The following is a 26345-nucleotide window of genomic DNA, read 5'->3' as shown; positions in this document are numbered from 1 at the left end:
CCGCTGCGGGGCTGATTGTCGGCCATTGAGTTAATATTCAATGTTAATTGCAGCCCGTGTGCGCTGCAATTAACATTGAATACTAACTCAAAGGCCCACAATCAGCCCCGCAGCTGCGCACTGTTAAGAAAAGAAAAAAGATTTTTTAAAACGACGTGTGCTTTAGCACAGGCCGTGTTTAACACTGTGCTTTTCTTTTCTTAATTGTGCACAGTTGCGGGCTGATTGTGGGCCATTGAGTTAGTATCCAATGTTAATTGCAGCGCACACGGGCTGCAATTAACATTGAATATTAACTCAATGGCCCACAATCAGCCCCGCAGCGGTGCACTGTTGAGAAAGCTCCATTTTTCTTTTTTTTTTTTTTAAATAAAGCCAAATTGCACACTATTGAACTTCACGACTTTGCACAGCTCCACTTTCACATTGTTAGATTACATTATACTTTTATGTCACCATGATCGCACTCAGTAAGACTTCTATGGGTGGAGCACATTACAGTTGCCCAGAAACTACTTGAGGAAATGTGGGGGCCGAAATAAACAATTACAGTCGGTATCTCCCCATCAATGCCAGTAAATTGTTATATTTAGTCTGTGGATTTGAGAATAAACTAGAGGGCATGCAACTATCTGATCAAAGCTGCAGGTTTTCCACAATATTGAGCACTATTAGTAAATGCGAGCGAGGAAGTGAAAAAAATGGAGAGCAGGAGAGTAGGGACAGGCTCAGGGGCTGCTAGAGTGAGCGTTTTATACACCCCAGACCCTCTAACCTAAGGCTCCATTCTGAACAGCCAGTGATTTCACAAGGTGCATTCCCGCACACAATAGAATCGACCTCGGTATTCTCACACCTGGGCATTTGGAGTGCACTGAATACTGGGCCATGTGAAGTCAGTCAAAGCCATACTCCACATGTTTTTAGTTTTAACTAGAGACATTTGACACTATATTTTGTAGCATGTCCACAACAGTGTGTCTTTCAGAGCACATACACCAAGTCGTCATAAGATTATAAATGTGTATGTACATGCCACTAGAGATGCATGTGCCATTCGTACACATCTCAAGGATCAATATGTTAGATCATGAAATGGAAAGGCAATAATGTTAACTCTTAACTCAGGGAGCCCATTAAATCTAAACACGTATCTGAAAATACTTTTTATAATGTTATGCAATGGCACAGTATCCCCGGTGTTCAGGCATGCAGAGGAACACACATGACCACTCAAGAACAGTAGAAGTAAACTTACAGATAACCCTGAGACAGAAAAAAGATAAGCTAACAAGTGAATAAAGACTAACATTCAACAGACTTTTGTTATCCTGTTATCCTTTACTTTGGAATCATCAGTTCATTAATGGACTCACCCTTAGCTACTCAGGCCCTGGCGGACACCCTTGACACCCTGTCTAACCGACTGCAGCTGGATTTGCCCTAGAAGCATTGCAGCAGCGACGGGGTGGTGTGCGGCCTTACAGACTGAAGGTCGACGCGGACAGGGAACAGCAGTGGGGCGAACAGCTGAGGTGCTCCAGCCCTGAAGGCTGTGGGCAGAGGCTCGAGAGGTGCGGATAACGGAGTGGACCTGCTGTGGGGTGGTTCTGCCACTGGAAGGTGCGCCGCCTTCCCTACCTTCCCCGCATGAAGCTGGTGGGGACGCCTGGGGGGGTGACTTGGAGGCGTGATGGGGCACCAGAGAGCCCCTGCCGAGAGGTGAGCGTGGGCTAGCAATAAGCCAAGCCGGAACCTACATAATGCTTGAGCTGCCCCCGGGCCGTTATTTCGTGGACAATGGAGGGCCGGGCTGAAGACCGGAGCAGAGGGGGCCGGGGACGGCCCGGTCGTGGGAGTTGCTGGGCCCTTGATGGAGGCACTGACCTGCCTGACTCTGCCGGTGGTGCATACTTCGATGGGCAAGTGAATGGCGGCGCTACTCCGGTGGCTGTGGGCAGTTCCCTGACCTGCCTTGTGAGGTCAGGCGGCGGGGCGTGTCTGCAGTGTCTTTTCCCTCTGGGCTACAGCCACGCAAGGGGAATAAGGCTTGTCCCTACAGGACAATCCCTGGCCTGGGTTGCCCAGAGACTTGGAGACAGCACTCTTGGGGGCCCGGGAGTGGCAGAGAGCCAGCCATTTGTAAAACCAGCGCACAGCTGTAAGGAAAGCTGATTAAAAAAAAGAAAAAGCCTGTGAGTGGTGTGCGCGCCACTGCGAGCCATGGCCTATTGAAGCGCGTAATAGACACCAATAGGCCATGGGCGGAGCAATGCGCCCTCTTGTGGCCTATTGCATGTAGTCTTTCATTAAAAGACGCACACAAAGGCCAATAGCTGCCCAGAAAAGGAAAAGCACACACACAAGCATGTGCCATTCTTAGGGCAGCTATCCAAACCCCGTTTTTCCCCCCTTACTAGAGGTCAATCGACCTGCGCGAGCACTGCTGCACAGTACAACGCAGGTCACGAGACCTAAAAAAGGGGTATGTGAGAAGCCAGTAGGAGAAGGCACTTACAAAAGATAAAAGTTTGGAGCGTTATTTGGTGCTGCACACACGCGCGGTCTGGTTTCTGGCGCACATAGCCATGGCTGCAGCGCACAGAGACCCTAAACTGCCGCACACAGCAGAAAAAAATTAGAGGGAACATTGGTGGGCTCTGTGGTAAATTTCCTGCCATTCCCTATCCGAGAGTGTGCGCCCTAACTACCGCTCCCACCGTCGTTGGCCTGCCGATCAAGTCGTGGGAGGAGGAGGGGCCAGCAATTTGTACAGTTCTGTGATGGCTCGTGAATCAGAGGTTTTAGTGACGAGCCATTTCTCGTACGCTGTGAGATGTTGGCTGACTTGCGGTAAGACGTCTTTGCTCGTGAGCCAGTGTCGTTACTGAAAGTACTGGAATCTTTGTGGTTTGTCGATCCCGTACGAGTCTCGTATGTCGTCCAGTTGCATGAAGCCTTCTGTGTCAAACAGGTGCCCGGCTGACCGACAATCCATCAGCCGCCACTGGGAGAAGGAGCCAGGGAGCGTTCCCGGTGGAAATGCCGGATTATCCAGCAGGGGCGTCATTGGTGATGGGAAAGACGTCAGGCCCTTGGTAACCGCCACATGTCCCAGACCTGAAGGAGTGTTCGGGTGATGGTGGACTTCTTGATGTACGCTGGTCTGTACGGCCGTTCCAGGAAAGGGACTCTCCATAGCGGCATGCCTGCCATTGCCCCATCCTGGAACAGCCAGCGTTTCTCAGACATCGGGCGGAACCATTCCAAGAGGTAGCGCAGCTGTGCTGCCTGAAAGTATCTTTGTAAATCCGGAACACCCAGTCCGCCCTCCGCAGTCGTCCGCATTACTAAATCACGTCGAAGCCGAGGACGCTTGCCAGCCCAGACAAACTGCTGTATTATGTCCTGAAATTTCTTAATCATGCCTATAGGTGGAGTGACCGTGATAGTTTTAAAGAGGTCTAGCACCTTGGACAGCAGGGACATCTTGACGGCCGTCGCTCGCCCAAGCCAGGAGAGTGGCTGCTGACGCCAACGCTGGATATCCCCTTGGATGGTTGTTAGGATCTTGGCGTAGTTCTGTTTGACCGTTTGAGCCGTAGCGGGTGTCAGGGTGATCCCCAGATATGGCAACGACAATTGCGTGGTCAGTTCCCCTATTTGTAACTGTCCTCTGTTAGCTAGGCGGGTATTGCGCCCCAAGGGGAGAATCACCGATTTACCGACGTTCATTTTAAAGCCGGAGACCCTCCTGAACAGCGTCATCTCGCTGAGGAATGCAGGTATCGATGTCATGGGATTGTCCACGGCAACCAAGATGTCATCCACATATAGGCTGATCATTTGCCTTTCACCCCCGAAGCTGATGCCCGTGATAGACTGGTTGTCTCGTACACGCTGAGCGAACGGTTCTATATATAGGGCGAACAAAAGCGGCGAGAGTGGACATCCCTGCCTGGTGCCGCGCCTGATGTCAAATGGCCGGGAGCCCGTCCCGTTAACCCTGACGGTTGCCCACGGTGTCGCGTAGCAGCTGGCTATCCATGAGCGGAACTGCTCACCTACTCCAAATCTCGCCAGTGTCCTGTCTAGGTGGTTCCAGTCCACTCTGTCGAACGCTTTTTCCGCGTCGACCGATAGGAGGGCCGCGTCCGATTCATTGAAGTGTGCCTTGTCTATGACGTGCATCAGGCGCTTGGTGTTATCAGCACATTGCCAATTAGGTATAAAACCCGCCTGGTCAGGCTCTATTATACCTGGGAGGCAGGGACCGAGTCTAGCAGCCAGGATCCCGGTAAAGAGTTTTAAGTCCAGGTTGAGCAGCGAAATCGGACGGTAGGCTGCGCAATGGGTCGTGTCTTTGCCCGGTTTCGGCATGACGATGATATCTGCTTCCAACATGTCCTGCGGGATGGAGCCGGGGCCCTGAAAAGAGTTGAATAGCCTAGTTAAAATTGGGGCTATGAGGGGACAAAACGTTTTATAGAACCCTGCGGAGAAACCGTCTGGACCCGGGGCTTTCAGCGGTTTACGGCGGGCAATTGCTAAAATCACTTCCTCCAAGCGTATAGGGGCCTCTAGAGACTGGGCGTTCGACTCATTGAGAGCTGTGACCCTCGCCTCATCTACATATGCTTGCCTTGCCTCGGAGTCTAAGGACACGCCTGCTGTGTATAAGGCGGCGTAGAACTCCCTGAATGCCTCCGCTATTTGATCGTCCTCTCGGACCTCCCTGCCTCCCCCTGCATGGACAACAGGGATCGTTGAGCGGACGATTTTGGCTTTGAGATTACTGGCCAGCAGACGTCTGGTCCTGTCCCCCCCCACATAGTATGTGTGACGGAGGCGCAGCGCCGCGTATTCTGCGAGGCCGAGGTCCAGACTCGCGAGTTGTGCGCTCGCTGCCTTCAGTTTGCGCCAAATCCCGGGAGCCCCTGTCCGGCAGTGAGCCCTTTCAAGTTCCAGCACTTGCTCCGTTAGCGCCCAGCATCTTTCCCCTCGCTCCCTATTGTCCTCTGCCACGAGCGCAATCAGGTCTCCCTGAACTACCACCTTAAGTGCTCCCCAGACCGCTGGCATGGCCACCTCGCTCGTGTCATTTATGCTCAGGTAATCTGCAATGCTTCGGGTAAGCTGCTGTGCAACCCCTTTACGGTGGAGCAGGCTTTCCCTAAGACGCCACTTGCCCTTGCGCGACTGCCCGCGGAGGACTGACAGGCGGATTGCCACCGAGTCGTGATCCGAAAGCGTCGCTGGGGTGACCTCGATGTCCTGGACCAGAGGGCCTACTTCAGTGGAGCCGAAGAAATAATCTATCCTAGAATAAGTGTGGTGTACCGGATAATAAAAGGTGTACCCTGGGGAAGTGGAATGGGCCCCTCTCCAAAGGTCTAGGAACCCCCTGCTAGCCAGCCACTGCCCCCCTTCAGTGGAAATTGCCCGTGTTGCCAAACCTCAGACCCGACCTATCTTTCTTGTTGTCCATAACTATGTTGATATCACAGCCCACCAGTGTGTATTTCGTGTTGGTCCCTACCACATCGGCTAGAGCCCCTTTAAGAAAGGCTTCTTGTTTGACATTGGGAGCGTAGATGGACCCCAATGTGATCAACAAGTCCCCTATATGTACATTGTAGGCCAGGAGTCTGCCCTTGGTTTCTGCTACCTTTCCCCCCACTTTGCCCCTGAAGTGTCGTGCAAATAACAGAGCAACCCCTGCCTTTTTCTCCGTGAGAGATGAGTAGAATTGTAGCGGAAAGGCCCTGGACCTCATACGGTGCCAGTCCTTGGCGAGTAAATGTGTCTCCTGCAGCAAGCAGATGGCTGCACCAGAGTTCTCTAAGTAGGACAGCACCGCCCTTCTCTTGATAGGGTTATTGAGCCCCTTGACCTTCAAGGTGAGGACTTGGATGGACTCTTCAGCCATGGGCGTGTGTGCGTCCCCCCCCCTCTGTTTCATAGTCCAGAGCCTCTCCGTGACCCTCTGCCTGATGCTTCTCTGAACGGAACCCACCGGCACCCCCCACTCCCTCCACCCCCCACCAACAACCACCCCTCTGTCAACTGCCCTGCCCCCACTATCCCCTCCCAGATCCTGCCCCACCTCCCCCTACCCCCCGACCCCAACTGACTTCCAAACCCCGGAACCCCAACCCCCCCCTCAACCGCCCCACCCCCAACACCCAATCTTTGGTTGTTCATAGTCCCAGTCCTGCCGGTCTATCACAGGGCTGTGGTATGGTTACCTGTTGGAGCAATGTCCCGTGGTGTCCTCCGCGGCCCCCCGCCCGTCCCCCCCTGCCATGAATACAAACATGCTGGGTAATCCCCCCCTTGTGTGGATTTATTCAGATGAGGACGTTTCTTTGGCCACTTCCAAGATGGCGGTGACCCTTTCTTGCGAGATGACATGGGCCTCAGGCTTCGACTGCAGCTACTTGGACCTTTTGCGGCCTACCATGTGCCAGCCTCCTTTGGACTGTCCCTGTGACGGCTTTTCCGGTGAAGTCTCCTCCACCATGTTTATGTTGAGCAGTGCGCAAGTGTCCCTGAGTGAGCGCATCTGATGTAGAGCACCTTTCCATTTAAATATGAATGGGGTGGCCCCAGGAGTATGGGGTCTCATTCTTGCATAAGAAGTCCGTGACCACCCTAAATACCTTCTGTTTGGATCACTGACATAATATCGACGGACACTATATCGAGTTGCTAAAATATTGTTTAAAAAATATCAACTACAATTATATCTAGTTCCTATATTGATTTAAGAAACTACAAAAATATCGAGGACAAAATATTGACTATTTAAATTATCGACTACACGAATATAGATAGCAAATATATAGAGTACAAAAATATCGTTTTAAGAAAAATTATATGTCACACTACAAAAATATCGACAGCATATATATAGATAGCCAAAATATCGAAAATATATCATTATCGACAATAGGATTAATTCATTTAATACTATATTTTATATTTAAATCTTGCTTTTTTGTACTATATACACTCCACAATACATATAAAATGAAATATATACATTTTGAAAAACACATTAATTTTTTCTACCATTTTTGCCACATATTATCAAAACATAGCAGCACATACATTAATAAATACTAATTAGTCAACATATATTATAACATTATAAATACATATTTGGAAATATAATAAAATAATAACGACCTTCAATGTTGAATTCTTCTCAAATTTGCTTTTTGACAACAAGAACCCAATCAATTAAATGTAAAAAAAATCAAACGAACCAATGAAATGCTCCCTTTCTTAAAACAGCCAATCAAATGAATGAACACATGGAATACACACTATAAAGGTAATACATTCCTACAGCCAATTCCTGCTGGTAACTCTTTAGAAAAAAGAAGGCTACACTTTGACAACGTTATTCCTGAGAATTCTACTGAAGAAAACAAGATTTCTACATAAATAATTCTAGTAAGTTATAGCTATTTTTTTTACAAAACAAGTACTAAGCTCAAAATATAACTATATCTCTTAATAGTTTAAATAACATTTATTTTTCTACTTTACTATTCCTTCTACAGACATTTCTAAAAATCATCAAATAACCTATGACTAATTCTTAGCCACTACATACTCATTGTAAGTATATATAAATGTTTTGTAACACACAAAATACATTTCTTTAGAAATGTTTTATAATAGCCTTTTCTTCTTTATTCTATTTTCTTTACAGATATTCACAATACATCCTAGCTCTACTCCACCAAAAGAAAACAGTACACTATTTAAAAATGTAGGTATGTAGGTTGGCTTCCTAAAACGCCTTAAAATGCTAAATATTTTCTCTAATAGATTTTTTTTTCATTCTATATTCTACACAGATATTCTGAATAAGTCCTAATTGTACTCCACCTAAGGCAAAAACTACAATATTCTAACAAGTAAGTATATCTGTTAGCTTCCTAAAAGACACTAAAATGTTTATGCCTTTTAGTAATAAATATTTTTCTATTCTATCTTCTTCACAGATATCCTGAATACATCCTAATTATACTCCACCTAAGTCAGAGACTACAGAATTCTAACAAGTAAGTATAACTTCCTAAAAAGCCCTAACATGTTTAAGCCTTTTTCTAATAAAAATCTTTTTAAATTCTATCAAAAGTATTTTGGAAATGTACAAAATATTATTCAAATAAATGCTACGGTAGGGCTACTACTGAAGAAGCAAATGTATAATTTACTAGAGAACACAATCACCCCCCTAATGTCACAGAAATTGAGATCAGGGATGCTTTGGAAAGTATCAAAGAAGCTAGTACAGGGACTGACAAACCAACGACACAGATCCTAAAGGAGGAACTTTTGAAAGTTCCTAGCCATGCTTCAGGTCAACTGCCATCAATTGACTCCCTAAAACTGACAATTGCACGCCAAAAAAGACTCACTACTACAACTGAACGTAACCCTACAACATTTGAGGAAATTGTAATATCCCCAGAAATGAGCATCACACATAATAAGGATAAATTCATTCTATATGACAACAAAAGCCCTACAAACAGAATTATAATGTTTGCTACTGCAACTAATTTAAGGAAACTACAACAATGCGAACAGTGGATGATGGATGGTACTTTTAAACCATGTCCTAAACCATTATACCAACTGTATAGCATACATGGATTGTACCATCATTACAATATACCATTTATTTACTGTTTGTTACCTAACAAACAACAAAACACATATACAGAAATTCTAAATGTAATAAAACATGAAATTAATAATTATTTCCCCCAGAAAATAATTATTGATTTCGAGCTAGCAATGATTAATACCATCTTAAAAACATTTCCCCACACAACAATACAAGGTTGCTATTATCATTTTAACCAAAGGATATGGAGACATCTCCAAAAATCAACATTAAGCATCATATATGCAACAGATAGCAATTTTGCATATCAAATAAAAAAAAATATTGCACTTTCCTATGTCCCTGTTACTGATGTTGCAGAACATTATAATATACTAATTGACAGTCCATACTACAAGAAATATGAGGAGAAATTAGCCCCACTTCTAGACTACTTTGAAGATACTTCGGTGGGAAGGTTACATAGATCTGGACACAGACGACAACCTAAATTCCACATAGCCTGGTGGAATGTATATCTAAGTACATTGAATCAGGAGGCAAAAACTAACAACAGTGTAGAAGGATGGCACAATGCATTCCAAGCTACCACTAGCAGAGGAAAACCCACCTTCCACAATCTAATACAAGCTTTACTAAAAGAACAAAGCTACCAAGAACTACACATGGAACAATCTGTAACAGAAATAGGACCAAAACTAAGAAAACAAACAAAACAAATGTTCCGACTACTTCAAAGCCAGGTCACACTATATCCTTCAACAAGAGGTCTAGAGTACTTATCCCTAATAGCAAAAACCCTTCTGTAAAATATCTTTAAAAAAACTTACTATACTATCAGATATATACTTAAACATTTCAAATATCTTGATATTTTGGTATCATAAAAAATATTACATATTTGTAGTACATATTTTGAACCTTTTACAAAGCAATTTGTAAACAAATATGCAATATTTATTATAATATCAAACATTACAACAAAAAGAAAAATTACATTTCCCACCCAAGTAATATAAAATGAAAATACTTACAATTTATGTCACAGAAGAAGACGTAATACATCCACTTATAATCCATCCAATCCTTTGGCAATCCATTACAAATCCAATTGTCGAACCAGTCAAAAACTCGAAAACAATAAAAAATGAAATAAACCCTCCAAGAAATCCCAAAAAAGGAAGTGTGGTACCTTTTTAATTTAAAGTAATATACCCACATGTAATGTAAAATAAAAACGCATATTCTTCCCCCAATCCAAGATGATATCCTCTAAACTCGAAAAAACAGTTAAATTACATAAATATCGCTCCGGAACACGAAAATAAACAAAGTGTGTACACCGAATTCCAAAAAACGAACATACACACAGTTTGTTTTTAAAAAAAAGCATTATCTTCTCCAAGTCCATTCCAAACGAATACCCATAAAAACCCGAAAAATAATAAAATCAATAAAAATCGCTCCATGAAAGCAGGAAAAAATGAGAGACAGTTTTAAATCTTACATTACAAAGTAATACACTCTTTTCTAAAAAAAAACGCTTCCTTCTCCGGAAATAAACAGCGTAATACCGGAACCTGTAAAAAAGCATTCAGAAAACAAACCCACCCACATAAAATCCATACATGTCCAAATATATATACAAACATTAATATAAAGCATTAAAATACACATATGATAATATCCAAAACATTAAAGTACACTACGCCTCAAACACACACGACACCTCCATCAAAAGGATTTTTCACCTTAAACATAGCAAAATAACTACTACATACACACAATAGTACAACAAAACTATTATATACGCTCAAACACTACTATTCTCTAAGATATATTACTTAAAATACACCTTACCTTCCTCAACGCGACGCAGCTTCCAACCGCGAACTTCTCCAGTCCTGAATGAAGCAAAATAACCTTACGCGGTAAAAAAGTAGTCCCCTTTAAACAATATTAGGAAGTTAAACATACAAAATACAATGTTCTCAGTTGAAATAAAATATATAAATACACTTATAATTTTATACACTATTTTATAACACATAAAAAAATATTATTATATTAAATACCAGTTAATAATTATTAACAATTAATATTTTAATAATATTATTTAATATTAATAATATAAAAATATATAAAAATAGCAATAAATATATTAAACATATTTGTTTGTGTATTTATACATATTCCTTAATTTAAGTGACTCTACAACTATATTCCATTTGTAAATTAATAATATTAATAAATAATAATAATTATTTATTATTATTAATAATAAAATTTATATAAGTAAATTGTAAATCAATACAATGAGAAATATAATTGTGAAGAAATAGTTGTACCTTGCGTATATGTGATTTTATAAAAATGTTTATTATTTACAAACATTGTAAATACATTTTAATAATTAATATACTATATTTATTATTACTATTAATAATTTAATACATCTATGTACATTTTTGAAAATGACTAATGAAACATTACATCCAACTTACTAAATGATGTACTATTTAATATACCATTGGGAATAATGTTTTTTCCTCAAATATATATATACATGTAATAATTATTATTTGTATAACTTATTTTGATTATGAACATTGTATTTAATATGTACCAATGTATTTAGATTTGTATTTGCATTTAAAATTATAAACATAAATATATAATTGCTTATTAGTTTATATTTATGTCTATATAACATATATATATATATATATATATATATATATTTAATAATATTAATATATTATATATTAACATTATTAAATAAATTAATAATATGCTTATAAAAGTATTATTTTATATACATTTTAAGTGTTACTATTTTTTGGCCAAATATAAGGAAGAACTCTTTATCATTTATTGTTAAAATATTTTCTAAAATTTGCTTTTTGAAAAATGTACAACATTTATGAATATAAATAAATGTAATGTAATATATAATATATAACTACATAATTGTGTAAAATGAAACAAATATTGTATACTGTACTGTGCATATATTAAATACAAATTGACAATAAAAATGTTCAAAACGTCCATGTCTACTTATTTTTTATAAATGCATAAAGTATTAATAAATAAATGTATTAATTATGTTAAAAATGTAAATTTAAAACTGCATGTACCATTACATATATCATGAAAAGAAATAAATTAGTTCTAATTTTTTTAGAATATTCTTCATGAGATACATATTTAACATATATATAACACACTATTGCCACATCATAAAATTACCTAAAAAAGATACAATTATGTAAACTTACCCAATGCAATATAGTAGTCAAAGAAAATCCAATAAATATCATTGACAGTGCTGGACACTAACCCATTGTAATTTATTATTCCAACTCCAGTCTATTAAATATCAGAGAAGGTACTGGACACTGACCCATTATAATTTACTATTCCAACTCCAGTCTATAAAATATCAGGGAAGGTGCTGGACACTGACCCATTATAATTTACTATTCCAACTCCATTCTATAAAATATCAGGGAAGGTGCTGGACACTGACCCATTATAATTTACTATTCCAACTCCAGTCAAACAAATATCAGAGAAGGTGCTGGACACTGACCCATTATAATTTACTATTCCAACTCCAGTCTATAAAATATCAGGCAAGGTGCTGTACACTGACCCATTATAATTTACTATTCCAACTCCAGTCAGACAAATATCTGAGAAGGTGCTGGACACTGACCCATTATAATTTACTATTCCAACTCCAGTCTATAAAATATCAGGGAAGGTGCTGGACACTGACCCATTATAATTTACTATTCCAACTCCATTCTATAAAATATCAGGGAAGGTGCTGGACACTGACCCATTATAATTTACTATTCCAACTCCAGTCAAACAAATATCAGAGAAGGTGCTGGACACTGACCCATTATAATTTACTATTCCAACTCCAGTCTATAAAATATCAGGCAAGGTGCTGTACACTGACCCATTATAATTTACTATTCCAACTCCAGTCAGACAAATATCTGAGAAGGTGCTGGACACTGACCCATTATAATTTACTATTCCAACTCCAGTCTATAAAATATCAGGGAAGGTGCTGGACACTGACCCATTATAATTTACTATTCCAACTCCAGTCAAACAAATATCATGGAATGTGCTGGACACTGACCCTTTGTAATTTACTATTCCAACTCCATTCAGACAAATATCAGGGAAGGTGCTGGACACTGACCCATTATAATTTACTATTCCAACTCCAGTCTATAAAATATCAGGCAAGGTGCTGGACACTGACCCATTATAAATCACTATTCCAACTCCAGTCTAACAAATATCAAGGAAGGTGCTGGACACTGACCCATTATAATTTACTATTCCAACTCCAGTCTATAAAATATCAGAGAAGGTGCTGGACACTGACCCATTATAATTTACTATTCCAACTCCAGTCAATAAAATATCATGCAAGGTGCTGGACACTGACCCATTACAATATACTATTCCAACTCCAGTCAAACAAATATCAGGGAAGGTGCTGGATACTGACCCATTATAATTTACTATTCCAACTCCAGTCTATAAAATATCAAGGTAGATGCTGTACACTCACCCATTATAATTTTCTATTCCAACTCCAGTCTATAAAATATCAGGGAAGGTGCAGGACACTGACCCATTATAATTTACTATTCCAACTCCAGTCAAACTAATATCAGGGAAGGTGCTGGACACTGAGCCATCATAATTTACTATTCCAACTCCAATCTATAAAATATCAGGGAAGGTGCTGGACACTGACCCATGATAATTTACTATTCCAACTCCAGTCAGACAAATATTAGGGAAGTTGCTGGACACTGACCCATTATAATTTACTATTCCAACTCCAGTCAAACAAATATCAGGGAAGGTGCTGGACACTGACCCATCTTAATTATGTTTTATTTTAAAATATGTACATTTTTATATTATGATAATCCTAAATTCCCTCAAAAAATTGTAAATAATTTTCAATTTATTTTTTTAAATGCTATTTTAAATATTTTTTTCTTTTTATTCAAATTTTAGTATTTTACATTTATTTTATTTTCATTTGTTCAATATTATATAATCATTTCTATTATTTTAAATATGTTTTTAATTATTTTTTCTTAATTTTTTTATATGTAATTCTTAATATTCTATCATATTTTTAAAATTTCTGTGTTTATTTTATTTTTTTCTAATTTAAATTGTAAAAATGTAATTTTTTTTTACATTTAAAAAAAGGATTTTTTAAATTATTTTTTTATATTTTTCCTAATTATTTTTAAATTACTCCCCACCCTTATCCCCTAATTACCCAACATCCCACTCCAAAATATTGTAATATTGTAACGTCCGCCCCCTCTGCTTTTAGAGGGACCCCCCAGACCCGTATGTTGTTTCGACGGGACCGGTTTTCTAAATCCTCTGCATGAGCCTGCAAGTCCAGCTGCTGGTCCTTAAGCCGTATGACTTCCTGCTGCAATTGCTCAATTTCATCGCTCCTGGCCTGATCCAGTTCTTCGATAGCGGCCACGCGCTCCCCCAGGCCCTCCACATCCCGCCTGAGCTCCCTGACCTCCCCCGCCACTTCCTGTTTCAGTGATTTAAAATCGTCTCTGAGGGAGTTGAAGAGGGACTCCAAAAAGGACTTGGTGATAGGCATTTCGTCGCCGTAGGGGGCTATGCAAGTGCTTGTGGTCTCGGGGGAGGGCGGCCCCTTGTCGTTTCTCGTCTGGCCCCTTGTGAGCATCTCGTGGAGCGTGCGATCACCCTTCCTTCTGAGGCCTGTCATGCCGCCCAACTGCGCCGTCTCCAGGCCTATGTTCGGGCTGACCAATGGTCCTAGTCCACCAACACGAGCCGACGCCGACCACGGTCACCGGCCCCTCCTGCAATATGGCGGGCCGCTGCGTTCCTCAGGCTTTTGGGACCACTCACAGCTCCCCTCGTTTGCAACCGGGCAGCCACTCCAGTCCCACTCGATCCCCAAACCCGTGGGAGGGCGCGCGCGGGCCGGGCCTCGATCGGCCAATATGGTGCCTGTCTCTCAGCGCTGCTGTGGCTCCCCTGGGTGATGTCGCAGTGGGCCTAGGTTCAGGTGCGGTCCCCCTGGCTTTGTGTTGGTGGCGCCCGCAGGGTGCTTTCCCCTAGCGCTAGGGCCAATGGGTGTGGTCCTGGGGCCTCCGGGGCCTCTGGGGCCTGTACTGGTAGTTCTTTGGGGTGGCCCCGTGCTGTTCCCTCAAAATGGTGCAGCGCCGTCTGTTTGGTAAGCGCTGTGGCCCCCTCCCTTTCGTGGTCCGGGGGCGCCTGTGGAGTCACTCGCCTGTCGCAGCTGCCCCGTGTTCCCGGCCCGTCTGGGCCCACCCAGCTCCCCTCGTCTGCAACCGGGCAGCCACTCCAGTCCCACTCGATCCCCAAACCCGTGGGAGGGCGCGCGCGGGCCGGGCCTCGATCGGCCAATATGGTGCCTGTCTCTCAGCGCTGCTGTGGCTCCCCTGGGCGACGTCGCAGTGGGCCTAGGTTCAGGTGCGGTCCCCCTGGCTTTGTGTTGGTGGCGCCCGCAGGGTGCTTTCCCCTAGCGCTAGGGCCAATGGGTGTGGTCCTGGGTCCTCCGGGGCCTCCGGGGCCTGTACTGGTAGTTCTTTGGGGTGGCCCCGTGCTGTTCCCTCAAAATGGTGCCGCGCCGTCTGTTTGGTAAGCGCTGTGGCCCCCTCCCTTTCGTGGTCCGGGGGCGCCTGTGGAGTCACTCGCCTGTCGCAGCTGCCCCGTGTTCCCGGCACCTCACCTGCTGCTCCAGAAGGCGCCGGACTCTGTGCCTGTGGTCCCTGCCCTCCGCCGCTGCCCCTGTGGTACCTCACTGCAGCTCCGTCTTCCGCCTGGTCTGTGGGACCGCCGCTCGAGCTGGCACTTCAAACCCCGGCAGGCGCAGTCCTGCCTTCTCTGCGAGGCCGAGGGGGGAGGGGCGCGTGCACCGGTCCTTCGCACACGGTGACCCAGGGGCTCCCCTCGCGGGCTGTGGATGCTTGCTGTGCCCTCTGCGCCCGGCGCCGAGCCGAACCAGTCCCGGGCTCCGGCCCCGGGCCGCCCCAGCAGCTCCGAGGATCTCCCTCCTCCGCTTTGCCGCTTGCCTCGGTGCGCCGGAGTGTCCGTTTTGGCACCGGAGCGTCCGCTTTTGGAGATGCAGTGTCCGCCCAGGCTTAGTTGTCCCCCAGGTGGTCAGTATCAAACCTGGGGGGGGGATACTGTGCTCAATTACGGCTGAAAGAGGCAGCGGGGCGGGGAGCTCGCGGAATTAGCGTACGTCCACGCCGCCATCTTGGCCACGTCCCGGGGTTTTTGTTTTGATGTTCCTTTTGCTTTCTCTCCTCTAAAAGCGGTCAATATGCTTCCGGTGCGGCGATAGTGATTCCTCAACTGCGCGGGGTCGGCCTCAGGGATGTAGACCTGAACGCTGTGTTTAACCATTGTGTGCATCCGCCCTGCCGGCGAGTCGATGTAGGCAGCTGGGCTGTGTTCTATGATGTTCTACTGCACAATAAAAATGTTTGATTCTAACATGCAAATGGTCTTTTAAAGACCTGTGAAATGCTCGGGTGCGTCTGTGTGTGTGCCCAGGAAGCAGTCTCATCCCGGGCTGCCACACACGAGAGGGGGGGGGGGCTGAAGCCCTTTGCGGCCAATGGTGCGTTGGGCGCCTGCATGGGGTCCACAAACATCAGAGGAGAACGGAGGGGAAGAGTACTGGGAAGCGGCGAGAATGAAAGGTAGTGTCTATTGCTGTTTTTATTTTTATTTTAATTATCGTTTCTTTTGCCCTCTTGACTGAACAACCCTTCGCTTTTCTTAGGAATCTTTCAAAGTTTGAGCAGAAGAAGGCCAGCTGACCTGGCTTTCTTGTCAAGTAGGATGCTCAGCTCCATGCCTGAGAGTTATTCGATCCCTGCGGATTGCTTTTGGTAAATGTTCTGCATCAGTGAAAAACACCTTTCTTGTTCACTAATAATCCGAACAATGTCCCTTCTAAAACAATTCCATGGAATACATGGAGAGGAAGGATGTGTGCCTGTGATTAAAAAGAAGATTTCTGCAGCAGAGTTTCGTAAAAAAAACCTGAAGAGCTGGGAAATGCCCTTCCACTCGGCACATGCCTGCATGAAGTTCTCTGCCACAAGGTCTTTAGAGCAAAAAAATAAAGAAAGATAAGAAAGCAAGTGAGCATTCACCGGTGTGTTTACTTCCAGAAATGTGCGTCACTAAAAGTTACCTCACTTCTAGATGATTCCCGAGGGAAATTTAACAACAGTATGTACCTTATTCTCACTACTCTCAGATTTATGTAGCAAATATTCTCCAAATAACCGATGTGCTTGTTTTCAGTAGTAAAATGGGGTTTCGTGAGGTTGTTGTCAGTAAAATAGACGATAGACGAGTTGATGTTCCCCAATGGCATTGTAGTCAGTCACATCTTATAAGAAAAACCTTCAAACAGTAAGCTGTCAAGCCAGGCATGTTCATTTATTATAACACTATGAACTGATGGAGAACAGTTTATACTGTGTTGTTAACAACCACTTCAGGTATATTTTTTGAAAGAGAAAGTGGGGTACATCATGTGCAGAACTGGACTAGTTACCTCCATACACGAAATGAGGGGGATCTGTATGACTAATTACACAACAATTTAAAAAGCACTTACAAATTAATATATTTGTATTTACTTCTTTAATACCACTGTGCTTTCGAATGCAGGATGTTAGAGTGCTTTGTAGCACACCCACATATTAACAGAGACAAGCAATCAAACACATGTGACTCAAATGTATATCAAGTTGCATATGGAAAAAAGAGTTACATGGTGTAAGAGTCCCCTATCATCCATACTGGAAAGCATTAAGCTGTATTAGAAAGATTGCAAGGTACGAGCTGCAAGTAACAAAAATGATCTCTGTGCCAAAAGTCTGGGTAGGGGGGTTGCTCGCAGAGGAGGTGGGAAGAGTCTCATATTTGGGATGTAGACTGCACACACATCACCTGTAAGTCACATTGAGGTGGGGGCTGTATTGTATAAGGGCTCACACCCACCCCCATGCCAATGATCTGCATAGAGCAATATTTTTTTAATTTTATTTTGATAATCATTTTATTGGTACGCAAGATTACTGAACTTACAAAAAGCACATACATTGCATCTCCTATTTCTTTTTAAGGTTAGGACAGATCCATCCTGTAGCAAATTACAATAATGCGTAGAGCAATATTTAACATCCTTACATTAGTAGTGGCAATGCACCTCCACCCACTATGATCCTGTGCCCTAGGCCACCTGAGGAAGAGATGTATTGCCACATGGATCCAGGAGGCAGTGACGCCCCAGCAGGGGTGCGTACATGGGTGCTAGAAAATCCCAGGGAGAAATAGGACCACCATAAACGAGGTTAGGATTGGAGCTGTGCTTCCATAGAGCGGCAGAACTTTAAACATGCCATGCCTATTTTAAAGTGGAATACTCTGCTAAAACATTTTCTATTGATTTAAGGCTGAACATGAATGATTATGAGTAAAATAAAATGCCACAAAAATGCCGCTAAATTTCCATATTTGTGCCACTAAATTTCCACATTTGTGCCGCTAAATTTGCTAATCCATGCCACAATATCCTGGGGGTTCTGAAGAACGTGAAAATAATGTAGCCGCATAAATGCATAATGATGTCCTTACATCATACTTAAGTTTTGGGGTAAAAAACACAAAAATCACTTACCATTTATAGTTATAAACAATTCATTACCATGCAAATAATATTTAAAAAAACGAAAATTATAACATGATCACCTATATTCAGATAACTGGACAATAGAGTAGTGGCATAAATGCATAATGATGTCACTGATATCAACCAATCAAAATTAAAAATCAATGCTGCACAAAATTCTTCATCATTACTGACATTGGAGTCATTGTTAAAATTATTTATCTATATTATGAGAAGAAATTCATTTGATCACAATAAATCACAACAAAATCATTCTTGCTCCCTAATGGGCGTAGCGCAGCAGAGTTTTTTGGTCACTAAGCGGAGTTCCTCGTAGCAGAACTCCTGGAACTCCGCCCAGGCCTAGTTTTCACCTAGCGCATACTCTCCACATCGCTCCTGATGTAACACTTATCATCATTTAATTGATTGTAGGGTTCAGTGGTGTACATTTCCTAGGGCCACATCACAATGTTGCCTCCTTTGTTGGAGTAGCATTTTACTAGCTGTTTGCATGGTTGGAGCTCTTTGATAAGATTGTGGTATGCTCGTAGTTGATAATTCCAGTTGCCCTGCCGTCTCATAGTTGCCCTATATAATAATTTTACTTCCTCAATGATGCAATCATGAAATACATCAATGAAGCCCTTTGAAGAGCTTGCACGAATGTAGAAGCAGGTTTGAATGGATTGTCAATGGCTCCTTAGATATCCAAATGCATAGTTTCAATGACATGTTGATCATCTATGTGCTGAATCAGGCCAATCTTTTCATTTTCCAATTTCAGAAGCTACTGCAAAAGCCTTATATCAGAGACCTGTACGTTCATCACATTAATTGAGCTTCCCACTTTAAAAGGGTTGTCTTTGGACTTTCTGGAGGTGATAGTTGCCCAGTTTTAGTTCTTTGTCGAATTTGTGGATGTCAGCTCTCGCCTGTATGTAGTTCATATTGCTTGCAGGGCAGTATGACAATTCCAAAGATTAAATCGGCTGTTCAGCTGCTGTCAGATTTGTTGAGGACAAATGAATCACTGTCATAGTGGAAGCATCACTTACTTGCGCCTCCATCTCTGTTTTTTTGGTTGTGCTGTCTTCGCTCGTTCCATCTCTTGTTCCTCCTTTGTTGGGTTTGTATTGTTGACCTCTTGGCCTTAATGTTTGACGTCGGTCCATGTGTAAGAAATACAATTCACCAGAGAGGGATAGTTTACTGGATCCCCCTTGCCACTGGCCGTTGCCCATCCTCCCTCAGAGTCAGTTTCAAATTCCGAACTGTACTCTGAACCAGTCTCGCTCACTCTCCTATCCTGCAGTGCCCTGTTTCCTTCCTCTCATCTTTGCTTTATACAAATTGTCAAACCGCCTAGCAAAAGTGAATATTTGGCCACGCTCGTAGTCAGCCTTCTCTCGCTGAAACCTATGAACCTTTCTCTCCTTAATAATGTCTTTCCTTTTTTTCAAGCGGGTCATCATTTCCTCACTCAACTTTACACTGTTTCCTATTACGCATGCGCTTTTGTTTCTTCATTGAGCTGATCAATCTGTGACACTGTCACATTAAACCACTTCTGAAGCAATTACATTGGCTTACAGTGACTCAGCAGTCTATGTTTAAGACAGGTTGTATGGTCTTTAATGCCCTCTGTGAGAAGGGCCCTAAATTCATCTCTGTTAAGATCTCAAAGTATGTACCCAAACGGAATTTCAGATCGGCCACAATGTTTATGCTGACGATTCCCAGATTCAAGCTCAAGAGAACGGGCGGTTCCCGTTTCTCTGTCCTTGGCCCCACTCTTTGGAATTCCCTGCCAATAGACATTAGACTTACTCCTGAGTACACCAATTTCCGAAAAAAACTGAAAACTTGGTTGATCACTCTGGCTTACTGGCCCTCAGGAAGTTTCTCCCTCCCCCCTCAGTGCCAAGAGACCTTTTGGTATACCTGCGATTAACAAATTCCATAAATATAAACATAAACATAAACTAGCAACCATTGAAAAAGCCAATAGTCCTGACTTGTAAGTATGATGTGACTTGTTGTATCATATATCTGGACGCAATGACAGCTAGAGCAAAATAAAGTCCGGCGGCACACTGTGCTAAAGACAGATTTTAGCTTATGTGTTTTTAAACCACGCCCTTAATTACATTGACCACGCCCCTTTGAGAGACCCCCCAGTTTTTTTATCCCACTTAAAGCCCTGAATAAATTCAAATATCAATCTCAGCATATTTGACAATTATTTTCATTGAAGCCTCAATGTTGCACTCGGCGCCTCTGCCAACATATTTAATGGGAAAACATTTCCAACCTTGAAGTTAACTGCGCCTTAGAGGAATCATCCAACCCCCTGTTCACTCTCACTTACCCCAACTGCTGGTTGTAGTAGACCACGCCCTCCGACTCGTCCACCACTCACCGCTTCGTCGGGTAGCGTTTTTCTACCGGGTGGGGGCTGGGGTGGGTAAGGTAATGGTGGGGGTTGCTTGGCTCCTTGTTATGTAAAGTTAAAATTTCTTATAATGCACTCGTACACTGATTGGTTTCTTGGCGCTGAACTTAAGGATTTTGCTGAGACCTTATGTGTTTAGTTGTCAACAAGTCTAGTTATAAGCTTGGGTAAATAGCCAAGCCTTAAGAAGTCTACGGAATCTGACGAATGCAGTGCAGGTTCTTATATCTAACGGGAGAGTGTTCCAGAAGCTGGTGCCAATACTTCAAACCTACAGCCACCTATTTGTTTCCGTTTATAGGAAGGAATAGTTAAAAGGTTCTTGCGGGCAGAGCGTAAGCTCCGTGCAGGTAGGTATTTCTGGACAAGTCTGGATATAAACTTTGGGCTAGCACCATGCAAGGCTTTAAAAATAAGGCAACCAACTTTTCTTCTTTGAAGTTCCACCAACAACGCGGAGAATGCCACTGCCGCTGTACTATACTGTATATATACACTATACTGTATACTGACTATATATATAAAATAATAAAATACACAGCACGTTTCATTCAAAGTTGTATGTGTTCTTATGCATTTCTTTACAGCTGGTGTTCTCACGCCAACTTCAGCCACCAAAGCCCCTCCCATTGCTGCCTGTTTAAGGGCTGGAAGAATTAAGGCTCTGCATTTCTTGGTCAATCACAGTTTAAGTTAAACAAAGATAACTATTGTGCCATCTCACCAAAAAGTGAAGATGCTGTTAGTGGGATGGAGTATTAATAACACCCAAGGCTGCACTGCAGCTTAATGTGACACATTGTAATGTCTGTAAATCCAAACACAAGCATTGCTGGGGTACAGAGTGGCACTACCAACACCTCAAGCTTCCAAGTAGTTGACAATGGTCACCACCTGCACTTTTTTCTCGACTCCTTATTTTCTTCTGTTGCATGCCAGTGTTCAGCACTGGTGCCACACATTTTTCAGATTTGAAGTGCGCTTTACTGGCTGTAGTAATTGGTCGCAATCTGGGTCAGGATCACATGGTTTGTCATGAGCTCCAATTTCTGTCCATGCCACCCTGCCTCAGTCTGCCAGTCGGTATGGGGCTCAGACTGACCTTCTGAGGTGCATTGCAGAACCGGTGCAGGTGCACAGCAGTTGCAGTGACCTGCTTGCAAAAAGCACAGCGGGCAGCTGTGAGGCGGCATGGGGCAATAACAGAAGCTTTGTTCTGCACATCACTACAGTGGCGCTACGAGACCTGAAGGGGAAGGGGGGAGACTAACACTTCAAGCAGAAGTGATGGTGCTAATACATCAGGCAAAGGGGATGAAGGGGCCTGGGAGATCTGACAGACGAAGCCAGTCTCCCCCCAGGTAACTTTGTATATTGGAGTAGACCAGAAAACAAATGCAGGGGATTAGTAGGAAAAGAAGAGGGGGCGGGTTTTAAGGACAGGTTATTTAATGGGGTTAAGGGTGGGAGTCAGCATCTTGCTAACTCTTTCACCCGGGTAGGCAGGGACAGAGAACAAGAGATTCCCACCCACCCTGCAATATAAGGGTTAGAGTGATGGGCAAGGCATGTCACTGTAGGACAGATGTTGGACCAGCAAGGGTAGGGCAGTATTTGGGGGGATGGTAAGTCAGTTGTGGGCATCTCTCCCCTTTGGGGGGAGGAGGGACGCACAGGGGAGGAGAGGAAGAATGTTCAGGGCTTTGGAGCAAGGCAAGGAGGCTTCATTTGGGGGATGTGGGGTAGGGTGGGAGAGTGAGAGACTGGGGAATGCAAGCGGGACACTGATTGATGGATGAAAGATGAGATCAGCATACGGGGACTTGGCTGGGTAATGGTTGGTGCAGCTTGAGAGTGGTTCAGGAAAAAGGGGTTTTCAGTGAGTTTGGAGGTATAGACAAAGTTGATAATATGTTAATGTTGTGTTTCAATTTTAATATCGTAATGGATACAAATCTTTCCTAATAAAGTGACCTTTTATGCTTTAATTTGTGTGTGGTTGGGATTCTTTTTATGAAGAGATAGGCTCTGAACTGGTATGACAAAATGAAGTAATACATTGTGCAATGTAAACATAGTGGACCAGCCCATAAAATTATAACACGCATGTTCTTGTGGATTAGAAACCTTAATGGCTACTTATCGGTGATGTGTGGAAAGGTGATTGAGGGGGATATTCACAAGGACTCAACTCCGATTTATCCCCACCTTAATGCAACAAATGTGAAGCTAGATTAAACACCCCATTCACAAGTGGGTGCAAACTGCAGACATCGCCTGTATTCCCGAAATAACTGCCCGAAAATGTATCTCCACGGTGGACACCATCAACGAACCCTAATGAGATGCAGAGTAGGCGTTCCCGTGCAAAAACACATGAAAAAACCACAACACCACTTTCACAATGAACTGCCAAATCTGCGATGCTAAACAAAAACAGGCGATAATCCGCGGTAGCAGCAGGGAATTAACACCTGCACATTGCTGGTGTAAAGGAGGATGACTACCTGCAGCATGAAAGGGAGCCCAGCCAAGAGCCACACCTGAAGACCCACAGATACCATGGAGACAAAGATCATGCAACGCGGATACCCATGAGGACCACAACACCCCCGCAACCACCCCAGTAACCCCCCCGGCCCTCCCCCCTGAACATGCAAATACCGTGCACGACACAAGAGCAACAACAAACGCACAATGATGCACAGTGCCAAAATAAATTCAAATATGTGTGGCCAGAAGAACAAGAAACAGTCACACAGCACTGAAGTAACAACCAAAAACTTTAATGAAACACAGCACAAAACAGCAATGCGGAAGACTCCTATCGGGTCCGCCAGGGACAATCTTGAAGACATAACCTGGAAAAGAAAGCACAAAGTCAGGACTTGTGTTATGCGCACATCAAAGGAGCGAGACACAGAGAAACAGAGAAGGAAAGTGAGCCAGAGAGAGAAAGAGAGGGAAGGAAAGGAAGGGAGTGAGAGAGGGATAGAGAGTGAGAGAGGGAAGGGAGAGAGAGTGAGAGAGAGAGGGAAGGGAGAGAGAGTGAGAAAGAGAGAGGAAAGGGAGAGAGAGTAAGAAAGAGAGAGGGAAGGGAGAGAGAGTGAGAGAGAGAGAGAGAGAGAGAGAGACACTGTGCCCTTGTGCACAGGACCCACTGCTCACCTGCTGCCACTGGTGTGTCCATCAGTAGGCACACCGCATGCCCGTGCGAGCTCCAGGCTCTGGTCGTGCCACCATGGCATGGTCCACATCATGCTGACCACATCAGTGCACACATCATTATAGAAGACGGCACACCCATTCAGCAATTACATGTGCCACCAACCCTGTGCAACACCAGTCAGCCCCACATGGTGGTAGGCCCGTGTCGGCCGCAAGGCCTCTGGTGCCATGAACCCTGTGCTACGCCAGTCAGCACCACGTGGTGGTAGGCCTGTGTCGACTGCAAGGCCTCGGGTGCCACTAACCCTCTGCTACGCCAGTCAGCGCCAGGTGGTGGTAGGCCCATGTCGGCTGCAAGACCTCATGTGCCATCAACCCTGTGTGCAGCAAATCATGGGCCCTTTATGATTGTGCACCGTGGAGCGTCCGTCATCCAGTCACCACCGGCAGAGGGGAATGTGACGTTGTCGGCCCCTTATTTTTGTGGGGCCACATGGCCTGTGATGCCTGTGCCGGATGGGTGTGGTGTGTATGCAGAACTGCCCTCAGGGAGTGGCCATGACATGCTGATAACTAGACCAGTGACCTGCACACAACCAGCAACTACTCCTGCGACAGGTAGCAATGTGGGCCCTCCTCGGAGCGTCAGCAGAGTGATCTGGCCTGGCGTACGCCGGACCAGCGCAGGGCTTGCAACAATGACTTGGGGGCTCTGGGCGTGGTTCAGTCCATGTCCGGACAGGGAAGTGACAAATGTGTGTGTCCCTGTTGTAGTGTCCACGGCACCTGGGACACAATAGGCAATGTAGCACACAGTGACTGGCATCCCACTAGATGAGCATCATTGACGTAAGGAAAATCACTGTCCCTACCTCCATCCACACATTCATGCAGGAATGATGAAAGGCATGACACAGCAGTGCGTTACTGGATGTTCTTTGCACATCCAGTGGAGTTTTGCAGCTGGAGTGGTACAGAACCATGCCAAGCACCCCACAATATGGGTCCATTCGGGGATGACAGGTACTGCGGAAGAGGAAGGGTACAGTCCCAGTCTGGTCGCCGTGTCATTGGTCATCAAACAGAATATGGTAGTCCATGTTGCGGTCCAAGGTGAGTGCAGCGGAGTGTATTGGGGGTCAGTGGGAGGTCATGAGGCCATGTGCGACACCAAGCAGAAACAGGCCAGGTGAGAGAAATGAATGCTATTGCCTCCTTCTGACATCAATCCCATCCACGTCCTCATGTCTGTGCTCTGCCCCACCTGTGGGTGTTGCCGTAACGGCTGCGGCACTGTGTGCCACTGACACATCAGGGCCGGAGGAGGATTGTCGCCCACACTGTGTTGCAGTGGCACATTAGGTGCCGGAGTGGATACGCCTGCCGCACTGTGAGGCAATGACCCACCAAGGGGTGGAGATGTGGACGGTCAGGGGGCAGGAGCATTCATGAGTGCCATGCCTTGTGGCAGCAATGCCATGATGAGGATCTGCAGGGCATGGTAGATCCCAGCTACATTTTGCTGATGTGCAGCGGTGGCTGCCATCTTTTCCGCCTCCATCCGCACCATGTCCTCCATGAGCCTCCATATTTTTGCCAGCTCATGGATGGAATCGCTGGAGCCATTCTGAGCGGACATGTGTTCTTCTCTCTGCGTCATGATTCTAGCAATTGCAGTCAGGGCTTGTTGGAGACCATGGAGTGGGCGAGGGGTGTCCATTAGGGACTGGAGCTGGTCAGTGATGGGGCCTAGACACCCATGGATGGCGTCCAGTTTGGTAGCCATGAGGTCGAACCCCACCTGTACCTGCTCAGCCGTCTCCCTCTGGCCCTCCAGCACACAGCATTGAAAGGCCATGGTTTGGTTCTGGGGGTCTTGGGAGAGTGCCAGGGCTGGGGTGTAGTGTAGTTCATATTTCCCTAATAGGCTCTGGACATTGGAATAATATACACTATAGTTTTGGCATAGCACTGAGGTCAGTAGGTCTCTATCGAGTACATTAAACTTAATTACTTTGTGTGCCCGCTATCTCAGAGGTCACAAGAAACTCCTTGAAAAACAAGAAGGGAGTGGTTTCTGGCAACTGCATAAACATGACAACTTTGTTTCCTTTTAGAATATCAACATGTCTCAGAATCGTGGAAACAATAGATAACAGTTTCACTCAGCTAATCGTGCATGCTTAGTTTCTTCAGAGTTACACAGAAAGATAGAAGGATAAAAGGATTTATTGAACAGTCTTGTTTCTCATGTAAGAGATATGCGCTGTTACAATCATAAGACAGTATGCGAGATGTAT

This window comes from Lissotriton vulgaris, chromosome 9, assembly GCF_964263255.1.
Source record: "Lissotriton vulgaris chromosome 9, aLisVul1.2, whole genome shotgun sequence".
NCBI classification, from domain to species: domain Eukaryota; kingdom Metazoa; phylum Chordata; class Amphibia; order Caudata; family Salamandridae; genus Lissotriton; species Lissotriton vulgaris.
This window is presented reverse-complemented; position numbering follows the sequence as displayed.